The sequence below is a fragment of the Falco biarmicus genome, chromosome 3 (genome assembly GCF_023638135.1).
Source record: "Falco biarmicus isolate bFalBia1 chromosome 3, bFalBia1.pri, whole genome shotgun sequence".
NCBI classification, from domain to species: Eukaryota; Metazoa; Chordata; class Aves; order Falconiformes; family Falconidae; genus Falco; species Falco biarmicus.
The window spans coordinates 93,897,022-93,921,121 of NC_079290.1; the positions used below are offsets into that span (position 1 = coordinate 93,897,022).

Below are 24,100 nucleotides of genomic sequence, written 5' to 3' on the forward strand. Positions count from 1 at the left end.
ATTATACTACTGCATGTACATAAGTGTACCTGCAAGGACTCATCCTCACTCCCCATAAACCAGACTCTTTCAACCCTGATCTTCCACATATAATAATACTACAACATTACCTCTCTCTTGCCTTCTTAGAGCTTCACTCGGGAACTTGAACCCTTTCTTAGATGATCAGGTCTGTCTTCTTCCTTTCTCTGCATCAGTACTTGTCTCCCAGATGTTCATGTTCCTCTTCCTACAGTGCCCTGCCTCACCAAGGCTCCAGGCAGAGTAGAGCAGATTCTAGCAGAATAAAAAGTGTTATTTTTAAACAAAAGTAAATTTCAGAAATGTTCATTTGGTAGTTTAGTTTGCGTATTTTGCTTTAGTTTTTTTTTAAAACCGGATCCAGTTAATGTATTTGTCTGTGCGTAACAGCTCTAGCTACCATACACAGAGGAATATATTTTGAGTTAATGCTGAAAATTCAGAAGGCCCAACTCTGAAACATGGCATGCGTACATGTCTGTATGTGTGAAAGAGGGGCAGAGGCAGAGAGAGATAAAATGGCAGCTCTTCAGATGGTGGAACATTTGGAGAAGGGGATATAGGCCAGTTTTCAAAATATATAATATATTGTTGCAAATGTTTCTGTTGCAAAAAGAAAAAAACCCATATATATATATATATATATATATATATATATATTCATACACACATTCTGCTAGGAAAATGTGGCTTAGGAAATTTAACTCTTCTCTGGAAAATTGTTGTTGCAAACGGCAAGTCTAAATTCAAATTCCAGATCTGTATAAGCACCTACATCTGAGCTGGCCATCTCATCTTAGGCTCCCTTTATCCTCCGCACAGATCTAGTCTAGGCAGTGATTCATCTCCTCCTACAGCAGACATGTAAATAGGTCAGATGAATCATGGCCTAAAAGTGCCTGTTCCCTGTGTTGACTGCAAAGGGAGCTTGGGGTGATGGGTCCTACCATATGTGTCTACACTGCCGATGTCTACAGTAAGGCGAGATGAATCTAGCCTAGGCACAGAAAAAGAAAAGGATTTTATTTTGGTTTTGAGGCCTGGCTTTCAAGTGCTAAATTATCCTTTACTTTTATGGAACACACTGCTGCAAATCATTATCAGTGATACACAGCATACAGTTCAATACACTTTTTTTCTCTTAGAATATGTGGCTGCCACTGCCAATTATGTAATAAGTCTCAGATTACAGTACATACAAGCTCATGAGTTCAGGCTTGGGAAAACACATGCATCTTTTTGTACTCATCTGTGAAGGCGTTTTGCTTCCTCAGACAGAAATATAACTGTACATGTAGTAAGTGCAGCAAAACAAGAAAATCATCATATTGTCTGTTATAAACATACAATCCAGGTCCTCAATCCTACTCTTACCAATATCTGAATCCAAAACATTCAGTTGGTTGGGTACTAAGGGGTGCCCTAGTTTCTTACAGAAAGAGTAAGAGAGAAGCCAAGCCAGGGCAAAGGGGTCTTTCATAAGAGACAATATTCACAGGCTCCAGCCAAGTCTACTGGTCTATGTTTTGCTGGAGCTGAGGCCTTAAAGGATGAAAGAACACCTCTCAAAAATGCTATTCGGCAACTTCTGTGCTGTGGCCAGCTGACCGACACAAAGGCTGTGGACCTTAGGTTTTAGTTTCAACCCCAAAAGAAAAGGACAGGACATCAAAGCAAAGCCATAACTACACAGAGGCTTAAGCAGGAAAAAACATTTTATATAAAACATTTATCTGAATAAATTTCACCACGTGCCATATGTTTAGGCCAAAGAAAGAAACTTTTCTAAAGCAACCACTTTGGTACCACTTTATCTTCTTAACACCAGATACCCAAAGAGAAGCTCTTGGCCGAGGGATCAGCCCTACTTGGGCCATCAGGCAATGAGGCTGAGAAGAGGAACTGTAACTTGAAAAGCAGGGGAAACATGATTTGTATGATCCCCTTTCAGAGACTATTGACAGATACCTGCTCCCTTTTGAACAGCCTTTGTATCTAGCAACAAGAAAAGCAAATAAGATATTCAGTCTGGTAAGACTTCGTCTATTATTCTTGCTATATACTCACAGAACTGCTTGAATTTTTCCCAATGCATCAGTCTCCTTATAGTGAATGCCGATTCCACCACACTGAAACATTTTCAAGAACATGACAATTGATTATAGCAAAACAGTCAGTAAGAAGTTACCAAAACATGCTTGGCTTTGATTCAGTCATTTCAACTTTTAAGGTTGCAGCCAGGCTGCAGTCTCTAGGTACTGGGATGTCTATAGCAGGACAGGTTTGGAGAGCTCAGGGAAGGGAACAAGATCAGCCTGAGTTTGAGCAGCTGCCGCTCAGCCCTGCACCCAGACTGGCTGCTGAAGAGCTGCAGCCCTCAACTCCAGAGGCAATTCCTTGTCACGTACAGCATCAGATGCAAAGGACGGTCATCCACTTCTGCTGTGCTCAAACTACCATGGCTTCTGGACAGCACGGAGTCATCCTGGAGACATCCAGGCCAGAATGGCTAAGCCAAGGAAGACCCAATCCACCTCCAAGCACAAGCACAGGGTCTGTTCCCTGTGTCCCTGAAGCGTTAGTGTCAAAGACCTGGTACAAGACACTTGAGCTGTCCCTACACAAAGCCATTTGGGATGAGCAGGGTTTAGTGCATCCAGCTCTACATCACACACAGATGAATATCCTTGTTTTAGTGCTAAGCTGGACAACAGTGTTCACACGGAGCATTGCACCTCAGCCAAGAAGCTAGATCAGACCAGGGCTCTTCCTGCATCCAGGGGGTGGTAATACACAGCCCAGGCAATCCCAGCATGCTTAGTTGACAGTTGGTTCTAATTAATTTAGTAACATATGTGGACATGCAATGTTTCAATCTTAATGTCACTAAGCGTTTCAATATTACTGACACACAGTGTTTCAAGTACGCTCAATTACGAGATTTCTGGAACTAAAGATTTCCTAAATTTCATTTCAGTGTAAAACTTCCTGTTCCAGTTAAGAACAAAAATACATTTTAAAATGCCCAAATGTCTTGTAGAACAGCTTTTCCTCTTAATACAAACACAGATGTAGTGTGTAGGCCCATACACAACAAAACACTTAAGCACGTCTTAACTTCAGTCATGTAAGTAATTCCATCTTTAGGCATATGCCTAAATCCTGTAATGGGCTCAGCTCAACCAAATCAAGGCTGTACAATATCTGTTTGTACAGAAATACTGAAGCTGCCTGTTGATGTTGCATTTCTGCAACACGATGTTGCAGTTTAACAAGTCTCTAGTGCAACTGCTTCTTGACTCGTTTCAAAGGTGGTTGCCAAAGCAGGCTGTTGATCCATCTTTCTGTCCCAAGATTGACCTTATCTTTGTGCAAATGAGCTGAGTAATTGCTTATTTAAGGAAGTGTGCAACATTTTGAGAAGTAGGTTCAAATGTGGATTGTAAAACTTCACAACTGGTTGGGTTGTTGATGGTGGATATTCTGGAGGGAGAAAGGAAATTGAAAGGATGAATCATTATCCAGATGAAGTTCAAAAGCAATTTAAAAGTCATTTCATAATCACAGATGTGTGCCAAATATACCCATCCAGCACAAGCTGCAGGCTTTACTTTTTGTGAAGTCTGCAAGTTCTTTCCTTTGCTATTCCCACTATACCCTTTTGCAGCATGGTTCAAAAAGGGAGAACGTAAGAAGAAATTAATGCTTTCTAAATGCTCCGTATACCTGTCTTTTTCTATAATACTGCACTGCATCCACAAAACTGTCAATGTGCACAGCGGAATACAAATACTTTTCCCTTTGTACTCATAGGGAGCCCATGGCTGGAGTAAAGATAAGTCAGATCAGCTGAGAGATGCTGCATCAGGAGGGCAACTCCAGCACGCACCCACAGCAAGGTCCCTGGCTGCTCAGCTAATGTCAAACCCCCACATTACGAAGGATAGGCATGCACAGTATTTCTCTCATGTCCAGAAGCTGTGTAAATCCTGTCAAAGCTGTACAAAGTCCAAGGTAATAACTGCAGTCAACAGGTGCCCTCTCCATTTGAGTCTTATCCATCCTCTCCTGCAATTCCACTTCTGGTTGTGTGCCTCTAACAGACCAACCACTACAAAGTTTTAGGCTTGAACCTGCAAAAAGGCATGCCAGGACAAAGCTCTGCAGGCAGGTGTCTTCTTGACTCCTTGATCTCTCTCTGGCCCATCTCTCTCTCAGCTATAATCGCCACAAACTTTTGCAGCTATCAGAGGAATGGTATGATTTTTCACTCTTTTGCTTTCGAGCTATTTTCTTCAACAGCCTTACACCACTTTTGATTTCCTTTCAAAGCATCAATGGTTGGTTGCTGGGGGCGCATTTACTATTTCACTAACAGATTGGAAACTCATCCAGAAAACAGCAGTGCAAGCAAAATGGGAATTGATCTATCTTTTATATTAAAGGATCATTTTCTCAGAAAGGCCCTCAGAATTCTTAATCTTCAGACTTGTAAAAAATTATAGTTTGTTCAACTCATACAGAAAGATGGGGCTTACTGGCTGTGACTCAGATGTTTCCACCCAAGTGCCCTTGCTTACCTGGGATTCCTCCTGAAAGTTTGTAGTCCCTGTAACTTGGATAATTCTTTGGAGATATGCATGAAAATGGGGTACAAGCAGCATGTTAGAAAACAATAAGAAAAGTTATGGTAACGTTAGGTTGAAGAAGTGGCCAATGTATTTTCAAGAAAGAGCATAAACATGCTTCAAAGGCATCCACTGTACTACACAGACGGAAATGTCATTCAAAGTCCTGTCCCTTACAATGGTCCATGTCACCATCTTGCAGTCTGGTTTCCCACCTCTTGCTTGCAAGTCAGCTAATCAATGAACAGAAAAAATATCACAGCACCATGAAGAGTAGTTAAGGCTAATGAGAAGCAAGTAAGCTGAATAAATGGCTTTTGAGCAACCAATAAGCTGAGTTTGTTTGCATTATACCAAAATAAACTTTAATCAAGAATATACGCGTTCATAAAAGGCAAAGGTGATTTGTGGACCACTGAAAGAAAAAGTTGGGGCAAGAAGGCAAATTGCAATGACCTACTTGTTCAACTTTTCCCATAGGTAGGGCCACTGTCTGACTAATACTGCCATTCCATACCTGCTGACTGTTGGTGCTCAAATGTTGGATCTATAGGTCTCTGACACTACTGTTGCCAACATTTGCTATTGCATTCAACGGTAAATATAACTTTTGCGTCTGTTACTTGAAATACCAGTAGTACCTTTTTAAGAAACGTGGCTCAAAAGTAAAAAGATGATTTGTGGGCATTAAACCCGGCAAATCCTTGGAATGTCTTGGGAGGCCGTTGTTGCAGGTCATCTAATGAATACCACCTTGAGGTTGTGTTTATTCTCACAAAAACCACAGCCTTTCATGAAGGAAACTGAAACACACATGCAGAGCTTCAGGGATAGCGCAAATTATGATTTAAACTCACTGTAGCCATCTTTTAGAATGAACTCCCATCAGAACTCTTCATCTTCTTCACAGCTCTGAAGGCTGAAAACGTTACACCTTTTCAAGACTTTAACCATGCCAAAAAAAGAAGTGCTATCTCACTGTAATAATGTTGTCTTAATTATGTACAATACTTAGCACTAGTTTTACACCAGATGAGTCATAGTAGAAGCTTGTACTTTGCTGTTTGACTAAATCCCACAGCACTTAGAAGTCCCTGCAGCGAATGCTTGCCAGCTTGTGCTCAACTCTTCTCCCAGACCATGTCTGCTGCATCCTTCGGGGAAGGCTGGTTTGAAGGGTGCTGCAACAGGATGAGCAAACACTGTGGTTGGCAGTAGGGGCTTGAAGTCAGTAAGAACATGCCAAAGAAATGTCTCAAGAACTGCTCAGGTGTTTGTGCTTCTCCAGTCATGTCCATTTTAATTAACTGGGATGCTAGAAATAAATGATAGAGCTGGGTTTCATTCCTTTCTTTTTAAAGGCACCTTATCTTCTGAGCAGAAAGGTGGTCATTTTTTGTCATCTTGCATTCTTTGTTGTAACAATTAAGACAATGCCAAAGAAGCAACTGAAACACTTGTAGTCATTTATGGACTCCCTGTTTATTTGCCTTACACCATCTAATCTTTTACTAATAAACAAAATCCTACAGAAGCAAATAGCTACAATTTTATGGAGAATTTTTACTACTGTGCTCTCCAATGAGATAGCATACTCCACTGGGCACCTCTTCCTTTGTGCAGATTTCTTCTCACTCCTATGTTTCGGAGCTTGTTGAGTTCAGTGAAATCCCTGGTAAGCACTGGACCTTCCTCCAGATCCCTCCATGTGCTCCTCTCTTGGAGAAAACTGGCCATTCTCAAATCAGTTGCCACCTTGACAATTCAGCTCTCTTATCTGAAACATGTGAATAATACCGCTTTCAAGCTTTCATAAATGGTGTTGGAAAACACTGTCAGAAAGATCTTTTCGAAGGTATTTATGAAGTTCAAGAGCAGATGGACTTGCAGCAGAGTATACTGCATTTTTCATTCACAGTCAGCAGGAGAGGTAGGCTCCAGCCTCAGGTTCTTCTTCTTATGTCTGGAAGACCACATAGGAAATTTAAAGCTGGACACGGTGAAAAATTGTTCCTATCTTCCTCCCCTTCTCTGCCCAACAGATACGGAGAGTGCCTAAGTTCCTGGCTATCACAGGTCACTGGGAGGCAGTGCTGAAGACTCCATGTGAATGACAAATATTCTGTTCATGAAACAACCCCGTAATGAATGTCTTGCTATGGCACCTTTCAAGAGACTCTTGATTAATTGAAAGAAGTAAAATACTTCAGGTTGAAATAACAGCTGGTTATGATGCTTACCAGTATCAGCTGGTAGTGGAGAGACATACACTTCATCAGGAAGCTTTCACTCCTACATGTTATTTAAATAGAAGCTGGTTTTTGCAAACTTAGTACCTATAAACTGAAGTTTATTACATTTGGCTAGTAGGGTCTTTCTAGTTAACAGTGTTTTTCAAGGTGCAATACCTGTCTCAGCAAAAGCTTTACCCAGAAGAAACCACGAGGAGTGTGGTGCACAGGGGTGCATCCGAGTGAAAGGACAAACAAATCATTCTTCTCACGAAATCATTTCATTTCCATTTTAGCCAGGAATGCACTAAATAATGCATCAGTCCTCAGCTGCTCAAAAGGTCACCTTTTGGTCTACAAGCAGCTGCAGCAGCTGTGTTCCCCGGAGACCCCGCTGCGAGCACAGAACAAAGCACAAGAGCTGACAACAAGCTCAGGGGATGCAGGTATGGGACAAGCTTCTGGAGGCCTCCCAGCAGCTCCAGTTGGGAACCACTGCCAAATATCCTTTCTCTCGTTTTTTACTTCAACCCCAAATAACCTCCTTTCCCCTCCCCTCCCTAAGTAAATTAGTCATACGTAAAATACGAGAAAATAAACAGCCAACTCAGATTTTGACAGCAAGCAGGGACAAGTATCCATGGAGATCAGGGACCTCCTATTCATCATTGATTTCCCATCACATTTGACAGGAAGGTACAACAAAGAGAATAAAATAGCCCCCCAGGAAGGCACGCTGTGAGGCCGAGTTCAGCTTAGAGGCTTCTGAGTGTCTTATTCCCAAACTGTAACGCAAGCAAGCTGATTCTGCAACAAAAGTGTGCAGAAGAAGCATCTGACCCACAGCTGGTCTAGATACATCCCCGATACTTGGGACTTTCATCCAATAGATCTGAATGAAGGAAATTGGTGGCTTCTTAGACATTATCTCATTATCAGGAGCCCAGGTACAAGTTTTGCAGCTAGAAATCTGTTCAGCTTTCTAGACCAGGTTCTGGTTATAATATACGGAGTTTAGTTTGTGGGGAGTGAGTTTGAAGGACAAGGAAAATCAGCATGGATTATCATCTAGTTCAGAATCTGTCCTCCTAACAGGTAGGTTGGGGCAGTACAGAGGAGATATCCTGACCAGACCTGGCTTTGATGGGATGGTGGATGAAGCAATGTGTTGTTCTTGTAGGATTTCCTCAGTGATGTTTTCAACTGACCTAATCCTGTTCCATTTCCTGAACATCTACATCAAAATTGCCAACGACCAGAGTAGCTTTTGTTTCAAATTAAATCAAACAAGCAAGGAGAGACATAACAACTGCACAAGAGAAAAACAAGCATGTAACTCACTCTAAGGGCCATCTTGCATTGATGCATAGCAATCCCTCCTAGACTACAGCCTGGGGAACACTTTATTTTTAAAGGTCCAGCACACAATAACAGAATCATAGTAGACATTCATCTAACCATACACACCACTCATATCTTTCCTTACCCAGAAAAACAAACGAACCTTAAAAAGAGATAGGAAAAAAGCCTTAATGCACAAGCACTATATTAAATATAATGCAAAAAAAAAATCTAGCATATATGTATGCCTTAGCCCATCCAGATGTGCTTTTATCTTGTCTACTCACTCACACATCAAGATTGCAGTAGACCTCCATGGAACTCCCCTGAGCTCTGGGTTTCCTGTCCCTGTTCCTGCTTGATGTAGGATTCATTAACTCCAGCTGCCACTGTTAGCTTTTCCCCACTGCAATTGTTCAGTGCAACTACCAGCCAGCACAAAAGCCTGCCCAAAAGCACATGCCATGTGGCAAAGCTCTGTAGTTTAGCAGGCTGCCAGCCTTGGAGCCACAGTGGGCATAGCAAGGTGGCAAATATCAAAGGACAGAAGAGAAAGCAAAGGGTGGATGGGCCCATAGGGTTGTTATGAATTGGCAGGCAAAATTTTAAGTCTACCCTTTAAAAAATGAAAAGCAGAATACCATTTTTGCCATAAACTGCTCTTTACAACAAGCTGGAGGTAATGGCAATGAAAGCCGGAGAGGCTCTGCAGCTGTGATCAAACTGAAACCTCCTGCTTGCTCATGTACCCCTCTGCCACTGGCACCTGAGGGCTCTGAACAGCATGTACTGCAAGTCAGGAGAAAGCTCCAAACGCTTCTGACAGCAGCCACCTTAACCATTCTCCAGCCATGTTACCATCAGGTGTGGGTGATTACTGGGATGCAGTCTGCATCACCAATACAGTGCATGCTGGACCCACCACTCCGCAGATACTCCAGATAGGGCCAGGATACCACTGGCATTACTTAGCTCATCTAGCCGAGTCCAAGTCTACACTGGCTTACATAAAAGAACAGAAAGAAAAGCAAGTCTGTTATCAGTAGGATTAAACTTGTTTAGCAGGAGCACGCACCTCCTTTGCAAAACATCTGTGAGCCTGGAAAGTATAAAGATGCAGACTGATCACACACCATTTATTTAAAATGCATAATCCCAGAAAAACTGAGGGATGTTTCTAGCTAGAAATCCAAGCCAGAAAATGATGGCAGCCTGCTGGCCAGCCAACAATCCAGGGTTTAGTACTGGACCAACAAAACGCTAAACAAGCACTCTTCCTAATGGCAAGAGAAGCAGGAATGGGAACACATTGCCTTTGCACTCCAAGCTTAACCTTGTCTTCCTGTGCTCGAAAGCCACGTGGTTTTGGGCATCCCTAACAATATTCTGGACTCTTTGATGCATCCTGAATTTGTCAAATATCTTGAAAACATCACCACTGTTCTAAGACATGTTCTTTCTTTGGGCTGCCTCTAGAAGCCAGCCTCCCTTCACTGACCATACGGGCAGCCTGGTAAGAGATTTCCAGTGCAGCCTCCTGCACAAGGTGCTTAAAGTTAAGCAGTAACAATATTGCCCCTGGCCCCAACCCTTCCACCCCTGTTCTTCCCTCCCTGGTTAACAAGACGATTTTCTTTGGCAAAGCAAACCACACAGCACACGTAAAAACAACTGCCAGGCTGGAGTAATAGCGTGTCCGTGCTCCCAAATGGGGGTGAGAAAACTAGCCACTTTACAGCATCACACTGAAGCAAGACCCTGAGAGCACCCATATCCTCCATCCCACCTCCAGGCCACCACAGGCAGGAGAGCCCAGCCCAGCAGCTGGACCAGACTCCCCCAGCACTGCAGCGAGCACCATACCATGCATGGTACCTGCTGACCAATTAAAGTACAACTATGGTAATTTTTTTTCTCTTGAGCATATTTTCAGAGCTGTCCCCTTTGACATACGTATTTAACAGGCTGCAATCCGGTTAACACATGTGCGCACACACACTGATTGCATACAGCTTTCCTTACAGTTCTGATAATGCGGATAATTTATTCAGGTTGGCAAAGTTTGGGTATTTTTCCATTTCTCTTGCAGAAGGGGAGCAATGTGATTGTTGCTGTGGTGATTCTTCCCTTAATATTTTTTGCCATGATCTGGCTTAAAGTCATGACTGGCTCTGGAAAGTGTCATTTTCTTAAGGTGCTATATTAAAACATTGCTGAATAGCCTTTTAATTTTTTGCACTGAACGTTATATATATCTATTCCTTGAAATTCACGTTTACAAATGAAAACATGTGGATACTTCTTTATCATAAACAGGGCGGGTTTTGGCCTTTATTTTGCAATCCCTGCTCTTCTCCATCCCCTTGGGATAAATCTGCACTGTTCGAACCTCTGCTCACCTGGGTTACGTTTCCAGGAGGATACATACTTCCTCAGAAACATCAATACTGACATTAAGAGTAGTTGCATGTGTAATCCCCCAGACATGGGGTTTAAAAGAAGCTACCTCCTTCCCTGTTAGCGAAGTTAATGACTGCTCTGCAGAAGGGGACCAAGGCAATTTCATTTTTCCCCTTCATTCATGAGGTTGCAGAGCCAGCGTTCCTTTCTCTGCTGAGAGGACAGCAAATGTCAGCTCCCTACCTTCATTTATGCCTTGATCAATGGAGCTGCTGGCAGAGAAAAAGTGTTGTGCACAGTAAGAAAAGAAGTACAAACCTCCTACTGATGGAAACGGCTGATGGCAAGTTATTCCCATTTCTAGTTTGGGCTGCATACATTATCTTTGCATGGCTCTACCAAAGTAAAGGTGCTAGCACCAGCCCCCCAGACCTATAGCTCTGCCGTTGCATCCTGCACTTGTCCCCTTCACTCTGAATAGCAAAGCTGAGTGTCCTGGGAATGGCTGTGTTTTTAAAGTTGCAAAACTACTTTCGTTAGGCTGCTTTCCCATAACCTGCTTCAGGTTGAGTTCTCCCATGGGATTAATCACAGAAAAGCATACCATGCAGTATAGGTGGAAATAAACTCAATTGGGCCAATGGAAGGCTGTCCTTTCATTTCGTCGTGATTTTCTGAAAATTGTTGTTCAAGATGAAATTTTGTTTGTCTAGTTTAAAGTCTAGGATTAATCATTCGGGAAAGTTGACGATTCTGTTTCTCCATTTTGTATCTCCTATGGGTGCTTTCCAGCATTTTAAACAATTTCCAGATTATTGTTCTTTGAGGTGGGAACAAACAAGGGGTTTGTTTATTTTCCATTCAGGCAAATCAAAGATGACATTCCAAAAGGTTTTATAATTTCCATCATTGCAACCAAATGTGTTTGGTGTATCCGAATAAACCAGATTCAGATAGTTCTTGAGATGCACTAACTTTTATTTTACAATGGGATTGCAAGTATAGGTGATATGAAACCATATATTTTCTTCATTTAAATAAGAAAATCTCCTAGAATCATAAGCAGAGAAACTGCTTAACAAATGTGTATGTATTTATTTACACACAGACGCATTTACTATGAATTGCGTTACCCATGATGACACAATACCACAGCCTGAATGTGCCTATGTCTTTTGTTTCTCATTGCTTCTCTAGAAATATCAAGATCTTTAGGATTTCATCTGCAGGTTCTCAGTAAGCACTAGAAACTCATTTTCTTCTAAAAAAGCAATCAACCCTCCATGGTCTTGCCACGCCCTGGATAGATGCTGGTAGGTTCAGCAGCCTGTTGATGCAGCAAACTGCATCAGAGGTACCAAAACTCCAACCCGTGCTGCACTGGTGGAATTAGAGCATGGCTTCCTACCATCCTTCCAATCCTTTCCCAGTGTCAACAGCCTGGTGAGGGAACTTGGACCTTGCCTTCCCACTGATCCCTAGAGGTAATGCATCGGACACGAACGACACAAGCATGTGGATAAACTGCACCCTAGGATGACATTTTGGGGACTACCTGGATCCTGCGCAGTGGCTGAACAGGGTCTCTGTGTTTGTGCTCACCCACACGATGCCAGCAGGCCCCCCACCGCTGCAGCCAGCACGTCACTGTGTCACGCCAGTTCCCTCCCCAGACCATGCAGGGCACAATCCAGCTCGTGACCCTAACCATGCACTGGTGTAGGGAGGGCAGGATGTGACAGCTAGTTTGCTTTCACCTTGGCCCTTTCCATGCCCTGTCCCACACTGAGATGCCACCACTACCAGAGTAATCTGCAGGCATGCATTTATGTGTATCATATACGTGTGTATTCTTGCCCACATGATGCCTTAGAAATGACAGGATTCTGCAAAGAAAGGAAGAGAAAGCCCTGGGAGCTGGGAAAAAGCATGCAGGGTCAGCTGAACCTCTTTTCTGGGTCATTTTAAAAGAGTCAGATTTCACCCCACAGACCCACTGTACTTTAAACACAGTTCAGTTTGTAAGAAAGACAAAACCAAAGCAAAGCAGACTCTGCTGGATGGAGCCCAGCCTGCCTAGAGCTGCTTTGACACCTCTCATTAGCTATAAATGCTAGGTCTCTCTTCCTGTGCTCAGCCAAAAGTGCTGGATTTTGGCTCACTTCCCCTCAGCGTGCACCAAGCCTGACCTTACTGCAGCTTCATGGAACCGGACTGAACCTTCAAAGTCTTGCTCTGCTGCACTTGGTTCCATTTCCATGCAAACTCTCTGCATTAAAGGCAACCTTCCAACACATACTCCAAGCAATTAGAAGATTTCCTACCTGCTGTAAGGCAGCCTTATTGCGAGTGTATATCATAACATAGCTTTTTATGTGTTCTTCCACACCCGAATTGCTGCTTTTGTTGCAGGGGGCTGAGCTACAGCCCCTGTGGGAGCTATGAACGGTGCATTTGCAAGCAGAATGTAGGTTTCTGTGCTATTTCTGAAGCTCTGCAATTCACTTCCTGCCTCGCATGTGGACTGGGGTTTTGCTTAGATGCAAAGCTCAGATTGAGCTGTCAGTCACAATATACTTCTCTTTTTTCCCATTTTAGAAAACGGATTTATATCTGTAAAGGATGCACTCAGCTCAAAACCCTGTAGCCTTAACTACATTGGCTCGGGAGCAAAATATCAGAGAGATGAAGGTATGTGACAGAATTAAGCCCGTGCTGTAAAGCAAGCCTAAGTTATGTCCAAATCCCAGCCTTGCTGAAGTACAAACAGTGGTCTCCATTGGCTGGACTGGACTTGGAATCAAATCCCCACAGAGCTTGGTAAGAAGTTGTGCGGGTAGAAACAAGCTGAAATTTTTAACAGTGTATTTCCCAGCAACTTCAGTGATTCCTGCTGACAGTTTAGTTTTAAGGACCAAATTCTCAGACAGTAACTCATGACCCAATTCTGAAGTCAAGACTACAGTTCACAGATAATTTTCCCCCTACATCCCTCAGCAATTCTGGAGATAAAGGATGCTAAAAAGAAGGCCATAGTAAGCACAAAAGAGACAAAAATACCCACTTGGTGAGATGTTTAAACCAGAGAAACTCAAGTTAGTAATAAATACAGATTTTCAGCAGCAGTTTTTGCAAACCCATAGAGGGGAGCTTAGTGGCTCCTGAGGCAAGGCAGCTAAGAAGTTGGAGAGTCTTCACTAGTTTCTGCCTTACCACACACCACCTGCTCACCTCCACCCCATGTGAAATGAAGGCAGAAGGTAACTCACAGTTAAAACCAGGCTGAATGCCTTCAGTTCTGACTGCGTTCCTCCCTCCTTCCCCACTACCAAAAGGTATTATGATGTTTACATATCTTTAGTCAAATTAGTATCATAACAGACAAGAGAGCAAGCTCAGTTTTGAAAAGGGGGTGGGGTGGGGGAAGCAGCAAGACCAGGATATTTACTGTCTCACCTTTCTCCAGAGCTGAATTTTGAATTACCTTTGTGGCTTGGCTAATTAGCCTACACACTGATATTTTTAAATTATGAATAATTTTTTCCAGTTCCTTAGAACACAGGCTTAATTCTAGTAATCACAGCGGCTCATTGCTATAGCTTGTTAATGCTTATTTAATCTTTAAGGCCCCAACTTCAAGCCTCCATCTCCGGATACCTTTAAGGAGGAGTAAGACACACATCTGTCAGGGATGATGTTGATATAATTCCAGTTGCCTTCAGAAGGAAAGACAGTGTAATGATCTCTCAGTGTCCTCTTCAGGGCTAATTTTCCATGACAGAGTTCAATCATAACACATCCTAATTGCACTATTTCAAAAGAAAGTTACCCCACCCCGCTTCTTTTTGGTTTGTGTTTTAATAAATCCTTTCTCTGCAGTGTAGTTTGGCCATAACAAAGGCAGGAAGCTTACCTTTGGGAAAAAAACTTTCAGGTGACAGATAGGGAACCATCAGCTCTGTCTTCCTATTGTACCACCTGTTGTACAGGACACAAAACTGGGATATTTGATACGGGGAGGACTAAAACTGAGTCCATCACCAGGGTTTCACAGCTGCAGGCTCTGGGTCTCTCCATCAGCAGACTGCTTGGCAGGACAGGTTTGATCTGGGCTGGATCTGGGCAGAAGACTGCATTTCTATCAAGTTAGTTGTAGTACCTGACATACAGGTAATACCTGCTCTGGCACAAAATGTGTCATTGCCATTTCCAGCCTTAGGCAATCTTTGGACATTTGAACCATACCTGGACACACGTGAATGACACCTATGGCACCAGTGCTCTGCACCGCGTGGCCACTGTGTCCATAAAACACTCCTGTGAACCTTTCTGTTGGCTTGGCTTTGCTGTCAGAGTCTGGTCTAAGAAGAAATGAGTGCTTTGGCCCCCTGACATTTTTGACAGACTTTTTGGGACAGGTCCTATAGCAATTATGAAGCAGTTCACAACCCACATGTGCATATTTTTAAAGTATAAAATGTTCCAGAAATTCCTGGTGTATTTTCCACAACTTCTACCTTCTGTGCTGCTTTCCTTCTTTTTCTCTTATTTCCATTCTCTCACCACTTCAGCAAAGATCAAAAGTCATTATATTGTTCTGTTTGATGGATCAAATCCCTGTAGACTAATCTCTGCAATGACATACAGATCTGCAGACATATTTTTCTGTTACAAAACTTACAAAACATTCAAATATTGTTCTGTATATTATAATAGTTTTTCCATTTTTTATTGCCTCCAGAATGAAGTTTTACATTTTTCATTTGAAAACAAAGATTTATTTTATGCCTGAGATGTAAATTAGCAGTGGGCAAAGCAATTCCAAAAAGAGAAAAGGAGAAGGGCTGAACGTTTCACCTCCCATCAGAAAATAATGCACCCAAAGTGACCTACAGAGGATGCACGTCCTGAGCTGAGATCCCCCACACCTTCCCACCACTCAGTCCTTGGTGCAGACCCAAACCTACCCACCCACGTAACACTCCAGTTCAAGTGCTCTGGCCCTGGAGAGACTTTGGAGACCAGCATAGAAGCTTTAAACCTCCCATCATTAAACTGATCCTTCCCCTTTGCTTCATTGCCAAAAACATCTGACAGGACTCCAGTGGCACTCTTCTACAGATGCTGTTTCCTGAGCAGGAATGTGCAATGTGGCAAGCCACAGTAGCAGGCAACTGAAGCCCTTTAAACACCTGTGTTTGTCCTCAGAAAGGAGTATGGGGATGAGGGGGCAAGGAGAGACGATGATGTTTGGCAATGAGAGGACTTCCAAGAGTTTTGACAAACACACAGTGGTTTGTAGTCTGCTGGCCAGCACTAGGAGAAAAGGGCAGTAGACTAAGGAAGGAGCTCCCCCGGCCATGGAGGAGAAAAAGCACTGGGTTATCAAACACACGTGGATGTCAGGGAACCATCTGGACCTCTTTCTGCAGTTTGCAGCTTATGTCCAAGTATTTAGTGGAATGCTGCTCCCCATGGGTGCAAATGTTTGCTCATCCTCACAGGGAAAACAGTAACATACGATTAGAAGTATGTTTTGTAATAGTGTATTGTTTACAAACACACTGGCTGGGAAAGCATGAAAGTTGGTTCTGGTTTTAGGTGATTTTGGTTTGTATTTTAGCTCTTTAAAATTAACCATAGTAAACCTGACTGCATCTGAAAGCCAGATATAACAAATTCAAAACCTTAATGTCTGTCTCTAAAAGAAAAGTAATCCTCTGATTTCAGTTCTTTCCTGTAAAATCCTCTAACTGCAATTACCTCTGACTCCTTCAATAAAAAGAAGGGTCTGATCCCCCACCACTGCCTGTATGCAGTCCAAGGGACAGTACTGAAGACTATGGCATTTCTCCAAATGTGTATGACCGGCAACAATCTGGTGGGCTGACTTCAGGGAGAGTTTTCCTAGTGGTACATCTATGCTGTAACCTGCCAGGGCAACAGCAAATCTCCCTACACCCTTTTGGTACAGCACACCCATTACACAGCCCCAGACGGACAGTGATAGTACTGTGTTAAAACTACGTATTCCAGAAAAGGCATCAGAGATAGGAAAGGGGTAGTGGCGAATAACAATTTCCATCATCTTATCCTCTGGCAGAAGCACTGAGCTTTCCTTACCCAAGGAGGGGACCCTCAACCAACACGTTGCTGCCCTCCCAGAAAGGTGTCCTCTGGAGCAGAGCATGGCACGACCTAGCCCATGTCCAACTCTCCTGCCACCCTCTGCCAGCAAAGTGCTGTAAATGGTAAGGTCTTTTTGTGCTTTGCACCCAGTCTCCCCTGCAAAGGCTCCAAGCTGTTTATAAGCATAATTTCATCAGGTGTTTGTCCATTTAGGCTAGGAAAACACGGCATAGTCCCTCAAGGAGTTCAGTTTGGATCTGATGACATATATCAATCATACTGCACTAGTACATAGTCCTCATAGTCTTTCATAAGACCCTTGGCATTGCCAGAACATTGCCTGGTTTACACTAAACCAACATCTCTTCACTCCTTTCTCAGGTACCACATCATTCTTCTATTTTAAAATACCCTGTGAATTGTCTGGATAGGGTTTTCATGCAAGCATATGCTCTTATCTATTGGCTTTGTTCCAGCCTTAGGTGTTAGGTTTTTCTTAGCCTAGCATTGGTCGTGCTACAGAAAGACCTTGCGTATCCCACCCTAAAGGCTGCAGTATTTCAATGTTGTTTGAAGTCATTCTATCTGTAATGCCATTCATCCAGGAATCTGATTAAGGGTACCAGCATATATATATAATTTTTCAAACTGTGTACCAGTTAGGAAAAACCAAACTGGTACATGGGAAGTGGTGGTGTTGGGAATTGGATTTGTAATGTCTAGAGAACCAACAAGTGGACTGGTAATGTGAGGTACCTACAGATTCAGATGCTAACTTCTCATGAGATGGCGTACTTTCACTGAATGCTGGAAATCGAACCTGCTTATAGAAGAGCTCCTAGTTTTATTGTAGCCTGACCAAACAGAAACTTTTCCCAAACAAGGGGTTACTAGATTTGTCAAAGATGTAAAGGAAACCTGCATTATCCTAGAAGCTGCAATGGATAATCCAACGGTGAGTTCCAGCCTAACACCTAGTGAAGAATCTGGCCTATGCTATAAAGACAAGAGTAGTCTGGTCAGACTATGGATGCTATGCTATGGGCCCACAGCAGGCACTGCCATTTAACAGCGCAATCCTGGGAACCGCAAAGTCACACTCTCTGCCTTGGGATGTCTGTGTAGGTTGGCTCTTGATTCCCTCTAAGCATTAAAAAAAAAAAAAAAAAGAGGATCTCAATTACAACCCTCTACTATGAAAAAACCCCAAATTTAATCAAATACATTTGCAGTAAGATGCAGTAAGACTTGTTTCGATCAGGAACAGACTACAGTATGGTTTGGCTGCAAATAAAACCTAACTGCTTTTAACAGCATCCTGCAAAGCTGCTAAGGACCTGTACACAGACAGCAGGATCAATAGAAGCTAAACTTGCATTTCATAGCTGGAATCAGAGCCACTTCATACTGACAAAATAATAAAACAGCAAAAGAACAATGAGACACTCTGGCACATATGTACATTTTCTAAAACCACACATAATGAAGGCTTTAGCAATGCAGAACTCAGCCTCCCAGCTCAAAGTTTTATTGGCCATTATTTTGCTGGATTTGGAGTAACGGCTCTGAACGCAGTAAAAGACATTCATTTTTCACAATGTTTTCCCACATAACTGACAAATTTATTATTGTTATAAAAAAAGGACACAATTTTGAAACCCTCAGAGTGCCTGACTTGTAATGGTGCCAAATATGTTTCTCTTTTCATTAACATTCAGGGATTACTATGCCCAAACCACCCTCCTCTACTTTTTCCACTTACGTAGATGCAGCTGATGTTGGATCACTAGCCACCTCTGTTCTGGTCCAAGGTAATAGCTTAGGACCAGAGTAATCAGATATACTGAGAGGCTGTTTCTAAATTAGAATGGAAACTACTAGGCGTCCCCAACATAGCCTCCCAGTAGCCAATTTCAATATGATGTGAACTCTCTGAAAACCTTGTGGCTATCCCACCTCCCTGGTTGAGAGTTACAGACACTTCTTCAATTTGTACAATGGTTGCAAAAGTATATATGTTCAGAAATAGAAAAAATTATCAAGAAATTCACAAGTGTTACCTGGATCTCTGGAATGCATGTATTCTTCAACATGCTTTGCACATCTTCCATCTCCACAGAAAGAAAGTGAATGAAATGGCACCAGGTGGTAACTTTCTGAAGAGGTCACAGGCAAAAAAAAATGGACAGAAATTAACAGGGCATTAAGGTATTTGGCTAGTCAAATTTTGCTTCTCGCAGGGAGAAGTACTGTCCTCTTTCCATATTGCAACCCTTATGAAGACAGCAGGAACCTGAAGTCAGAGACCCCCTGCTTTCTCCTGGGCTACTCAGCTCTTTGGACTTCAGCCCAATGACCCAGATCTCAACATCACATCATTCTGAAAATGTCTTTGGTATCTTGTCTTTCCCTTTCATGAGGTCACTTTGAGGTGACATAAATGACAAGACACAAATATGGTTCCCCTCAGCTGGACATGCTTAAACTTCCCTACTGGAAGAAGACTTCTTCAGGAAGGTTGGACCCTTTTCTTTCCCTGACTTCACTGGATACTTCCTCCCTCTGCCATCTCTCATCCTGTCCACCCACCTGCTCAGCACAAACCTGTCTCCTCTGTCCACAACTGCCTCTTCTCTCAGAGATCCATCCTGGAGTTCACCACAGCCAGTGACACCAGGGAATGAGATGTGGTAGCCATTCCTATCATCCTCTGCTAGCCCCTTGAGTAACTCTTGCACCAGTTGTACCCGTCCTCTGGGGCAGCCAGGTTTCAGCAGGCAATGGTATCACAGCAAGTGCCATTCATCCAGTCACACCGCACATCACATTTCACCTTACAGAGCCTGTGGTAAGGATTTGTCATCTTCATTTCCACTTAGCTTCTCATCCACCTTAATGGTAGCCCTTGCTCTTTGTTTTCTTTCTTTGTCATACTCAGACCTAGACCCTGTGAAGCAGGCTTAGATACTTCTCTCACCACAGCCAGCTAGGAATTTGATATAGCCTAAATCAAATCAGCTGTCTGTGCTTTCTCTGCAGTAAATGGAGAGAGACAGCTCCAGAGGGCTGTTCATCCTACTGTATTCAGGCACGCTGGGGAGGGGGGAAATGTATCACCTTACAGAGACTGGGAGATCAGGCAGCAAGCTCTAAGATGAGAAGCTGAACATTCAGATGGCTACAGTTCATCAGTGCTACGCTCAGAGCACAAATAATAAAGATGTGAAAGACAGATGCTAACTGACGGATTGAGAGCTTCACTCCTTTGGAAGCCCAGATGTCCTCTCCTCTCCATTATCACTTTCAAGCTGAGTGATGGGGATGGTGACTTCTGGTGCCACCAGGAGGCTGTGAAAACCAGAAGGGCATATTTGGCACTGGTCTGCAGGGCTGACATCAGCTTTGTCCAACACCATGCTCAGTGGTAGGTTATCATTGGGGTCAACAGCCACAAATGTTTCTTTCAAACTTCTTTTCAGACTCTGCATCAAGGTTAAGCCTCGTTCTCCAGGATCCACATCAGCCTCCATTTAAGGCAAGGAAAACAAAGGAAATGGTTCCTTTGAAACTACTAACGATTGAAGCCTTTTAATTCTTTTCCTGTTTGCCATTAATTTCTGCCCCCGTGAGTCTCAGAGCTTGCTGCTTTATCTTTCTAAGCCTTAGAAGCCTTGTTTTCCTCAAGGACACCTTGGATCTATGAACATGTATTTCTTTGTTCACCATGCCCTTCCAATTTTTTTTCAGAATCAGGAAGTCATTACAGCACCAGTTGATTCTCTCTCCTTGCCAAGTCAACCTTGAGTTTGTGAAGTGTTTTCTGCATGCAGGGAATCCTTTCTTGATAATTTTCCAAGTAATACAGAAAGAAATCTCATATTCTTACAGAAACACAACATTAATAAAAAGAGATAAATCTAGATTGATCTCTAGTTTCCCCACCCCAATCTTGAAAACAACGAAAAAAATGTCTTCATTCAGTGAAAAGATTGTCTCCTTTGTAAAGCAACACATGCACCTTTTCTCAAGCCTGTTTCTCCTTAATAGTTTCATACATACTTTCCTCCTCACCTCAATTCTTCTCTCTGCTCATTATCATTAGAAGTCCTATTCTTACCAGACATGTAAATGGGAATCTTGAAGACTTTACTGATGCCCACAGCTATAGTCTCATTTTTCCTGTATGTCCTTCCTTCTGAGTCCAACCTAAGGAATACACAGACAAGTCAGAGGCTGCATATCTTTATTGACAGCGATTCATACTTATAAACGCAAAAGAATTCAATCTCTTCTCCTGATTTCACAAGTCGATCTAAATGGATGTTCCTTCAGTCTAGGATATATCCTGATAACAGACTTAAAATTTATTTCAGGTCTCTTAATTCGCCTTGACAATTTGTACAGCTTTTCAGGTAGGCATTGTCCAAAATAGAGTTCAAAACATTTCTCCCCAGTTGTTGTGACAAACCCCAAACAAATCAATAAATGCCTAGTCCGCTCAGCAAACACGGAAAAGAGCCTGTATGGCAGACCACCAAAATATGTTATCACACTATCCATACTGGCAGGGGAAAAATAAGTACTGAAGTAAAGAACTAGTGCTAGGCTGAGTTGCTATACCTCATTGTTAGTAAAATCATGCTGCCACTCATAAAGTGGACGAAAGAAAGGCCACCCTCAGCTCCTTACTGGTGTGCTGTGGAAGGCAACAGTAAAGCAAAGGGAAGAGCCTGGGCACATGCATGAGAGCGATGGGATCCCACCAGACTAGACCTAGAAGGGTGAGGTGTTTCCTGCTGGGGGCTGCGTGTGATCCCATCAGCTTGTCAACACAACACAGGTTCTCATGTGGATGAAGCCACAGACATTCTTGGGGTTTTTTTGAGCTACTCCTCAGAGTGCTGAGGAGAGCAAGGCACAATATGAGCAGCAGCTTACATCTGAAACCTGTCTTGGTCTTCCTGCTACACCGAGGTGCAGCAAGGCAGTGCAACCTGTGTGAAAGATCTTCATTTGACAAAACCAGCGGAAGAAGATAAAAATCAGGAAGAGAAGCAGAGTCCTTTGGCTCTCCTTCCAGTTTAGTCCATTTCAGAAGCACAGGCAGAAGCCCAGCCTGAGGTTTAGCTAGGAAGGTCACAGGCAAATATTTGCCCATTTGTGGCATCTGTTTGCACGCAGGTCATCCTCTGAAAACGACAAAACTGTTCTTCATGATGAAAAAAGCACAAAAACTCTCAGGAATCTGAGAGCTGCTGAGAGCTTTCAAATCCCTTCAGCCACACTGCCTGGAGTTGCAGCAAGCATCGGTCCTCAGGGTTTTTTCACAGTGGGATTTTCTTCAGTGGTACCTTCCCACCAAAGGGTAACTCACTGTGTCTCCTGTTCTCGTAGCACAATGTAGAGGGCCAGGCGGCTGTCATCACATCAGGCCAGTAGTGGTCCTCAAGACCAAGAATCTCAGGAAAAACATTACAGATGATCAGTTTATGGTAGCTGATCCTGTTTCTCAGCAGGAGTACAACCCATGAGAAAGGGCACCCCAAACAATTGGCAGCAAAGCTTTTAAGCTACACCCCAACTTATATGCACATTCCAGATATGTAACTGGAAGAACTAAGCTAAGCGAGTTTAAGCGAGTTTTTTAGAGCATCACTTCTGTTCTACTGGGATGATTTCTCTGACTTGCTGCTTGTACCAACTCTACAGATCTTAGCAGCAGCAAGAGGGAGATAATCAGAGAAAGATCACCAAAACCGAGCTAAAACAGGTCTTAATTTCAGAATCTGCTAGTGAGAAACAAAAGTTATACAGCATGTTGTAATGCTGGTAATCACTGCTTTTCAGCAGTATTACACTTCCATTTCTAGATCTTGCTCTGGATATTCAGGGATTCTTGAAAGAACTAGCAGGTTTCAGACTGAGTAGCAATTAGGTATTTAACGGTGAAGGATAAATGTACATAATTACACAGCTCTGCATTTTAGTATATCAGTATTATTAACACCTATAGAATACAAACATTTCTATGTCACCATGTAGGATGACTCATTTAGTCTGGAATTCAAATGCATTCAACTCCAGGGCAAAACAACACTGCTGTTTGACTACGTGTAATCGCAGGTCAAGAAGCAAAGAAGAATATCACATTCAATTAATACTTCTTACAGCCTTAAAGCTGCAGAGTAGAATTCAGTCACTTAGCTGGAGGGAGCACTATTACTCTTATGAAAAAAAGATGGGAAATTTCCTCATTACAAATATAGCAATTAAAAGATGAATTTTCCATCGTTCAATAAATTCCAAGATACCAACAACTAGATTTGATTCAAGAAAAAAAACCCCAACCAACAAACAACAAACCTTTTAAAACAGCTTTTCAAAGTCAAATCTTCCGAATATTTCATGAAACAGAATTCTCTATAAATATTTCATTTGAATGCTTTTTATAATGCCCAAAATGACTGTTCGGATAAAATCATTATATTTTTGACTTTTGCATAAATGAATGGAATATATACGTCTGAAATGAAAATGTCAATGAAGCCAATACATGTTTCTGTGAAACATTTCAATTTGCCACCTAAACACTACAACAGAAAGTTTTCCACCAGGTAGGTGTACAAGCAGCATCAGGAAAAGGGATTTTCTGTAACACAATTTGGACCATTATTTAATGGAAAAAAGTATTATGAACTTAGAAATATCAGTCAGACACACTTCACCAAAAGGCAGTGAAAACTAGGTCACATGTTTGTGCCCTTCAAAAATTCCTTCCTTGTGTCTCCTCCTGAGTATTCTTTGAGGTGAAGAGCAGGCGTAGGAAGGTTACAGCTTTCCCAACAAGCTGGGCTTAAGCCTGAATCCACATGATTTATGAGAGCCAAGACTCACAGGCCAAAAAAAGGTTGCCTGGCAAATAAGGGCTGGACACCTCATCTTTCCCTCTCCTAGAGCTCTCATTCCAAGTCACAACATCAATATTAAGTCAAAAGTTGAGAAAGACAAAATCAGATCAGTTTCAAAGACTTGTGGACACAAAGGTTGTGGAGGAAATTGCCAACCCTGGAAAAGAAGCAGCCTATATGAAATTAAATTTAAAAAGGTGACCACAATCTATTGATCTGATCTGCCAGGATAAAACACTAACCATAAGACCCTGCCCTCACATCAGCCACAACCATTATACTGATAAAAAACCCAGGAAGATAGTAAAGTAATCTCACAAAAGGAGAAAGAAAATAACCTAGGGAGATTTAGAACAGCATTTGCCCCAAACATGTTTTCTTAAAATATTTTGCCACAGACAGAAGGACTTCACCTAATAGAGCTTTTCTTCCTTTTCTTGGG

General features: G+C 42.5%; 1 long non-coding RNA gene across 1 annotated transcript; it reads right to left on the bottom strand.

Moving 5' to 3' along the window:
- Window positions 1-86: 86 nt before the first annotated feature.
- On the bottom strand, window positions 87-18,877 carry LOC130146316 (uncharacterized). Its single transcript, XR_008820856.1, has 4 exons — window positions 18,811-18,877; window positions 4,602-6,612; window positions 2,089-3,504; window positions 87-276 (listed from the first exon to the last, which is right to left on the bottom strand). It is a non-coding gene; the product is annotated as an uncharacterized LOC130146316 (long non-coding RNA).
- Window positions 18,878-24,100: the final 5,223 nt, after the last annotated feature.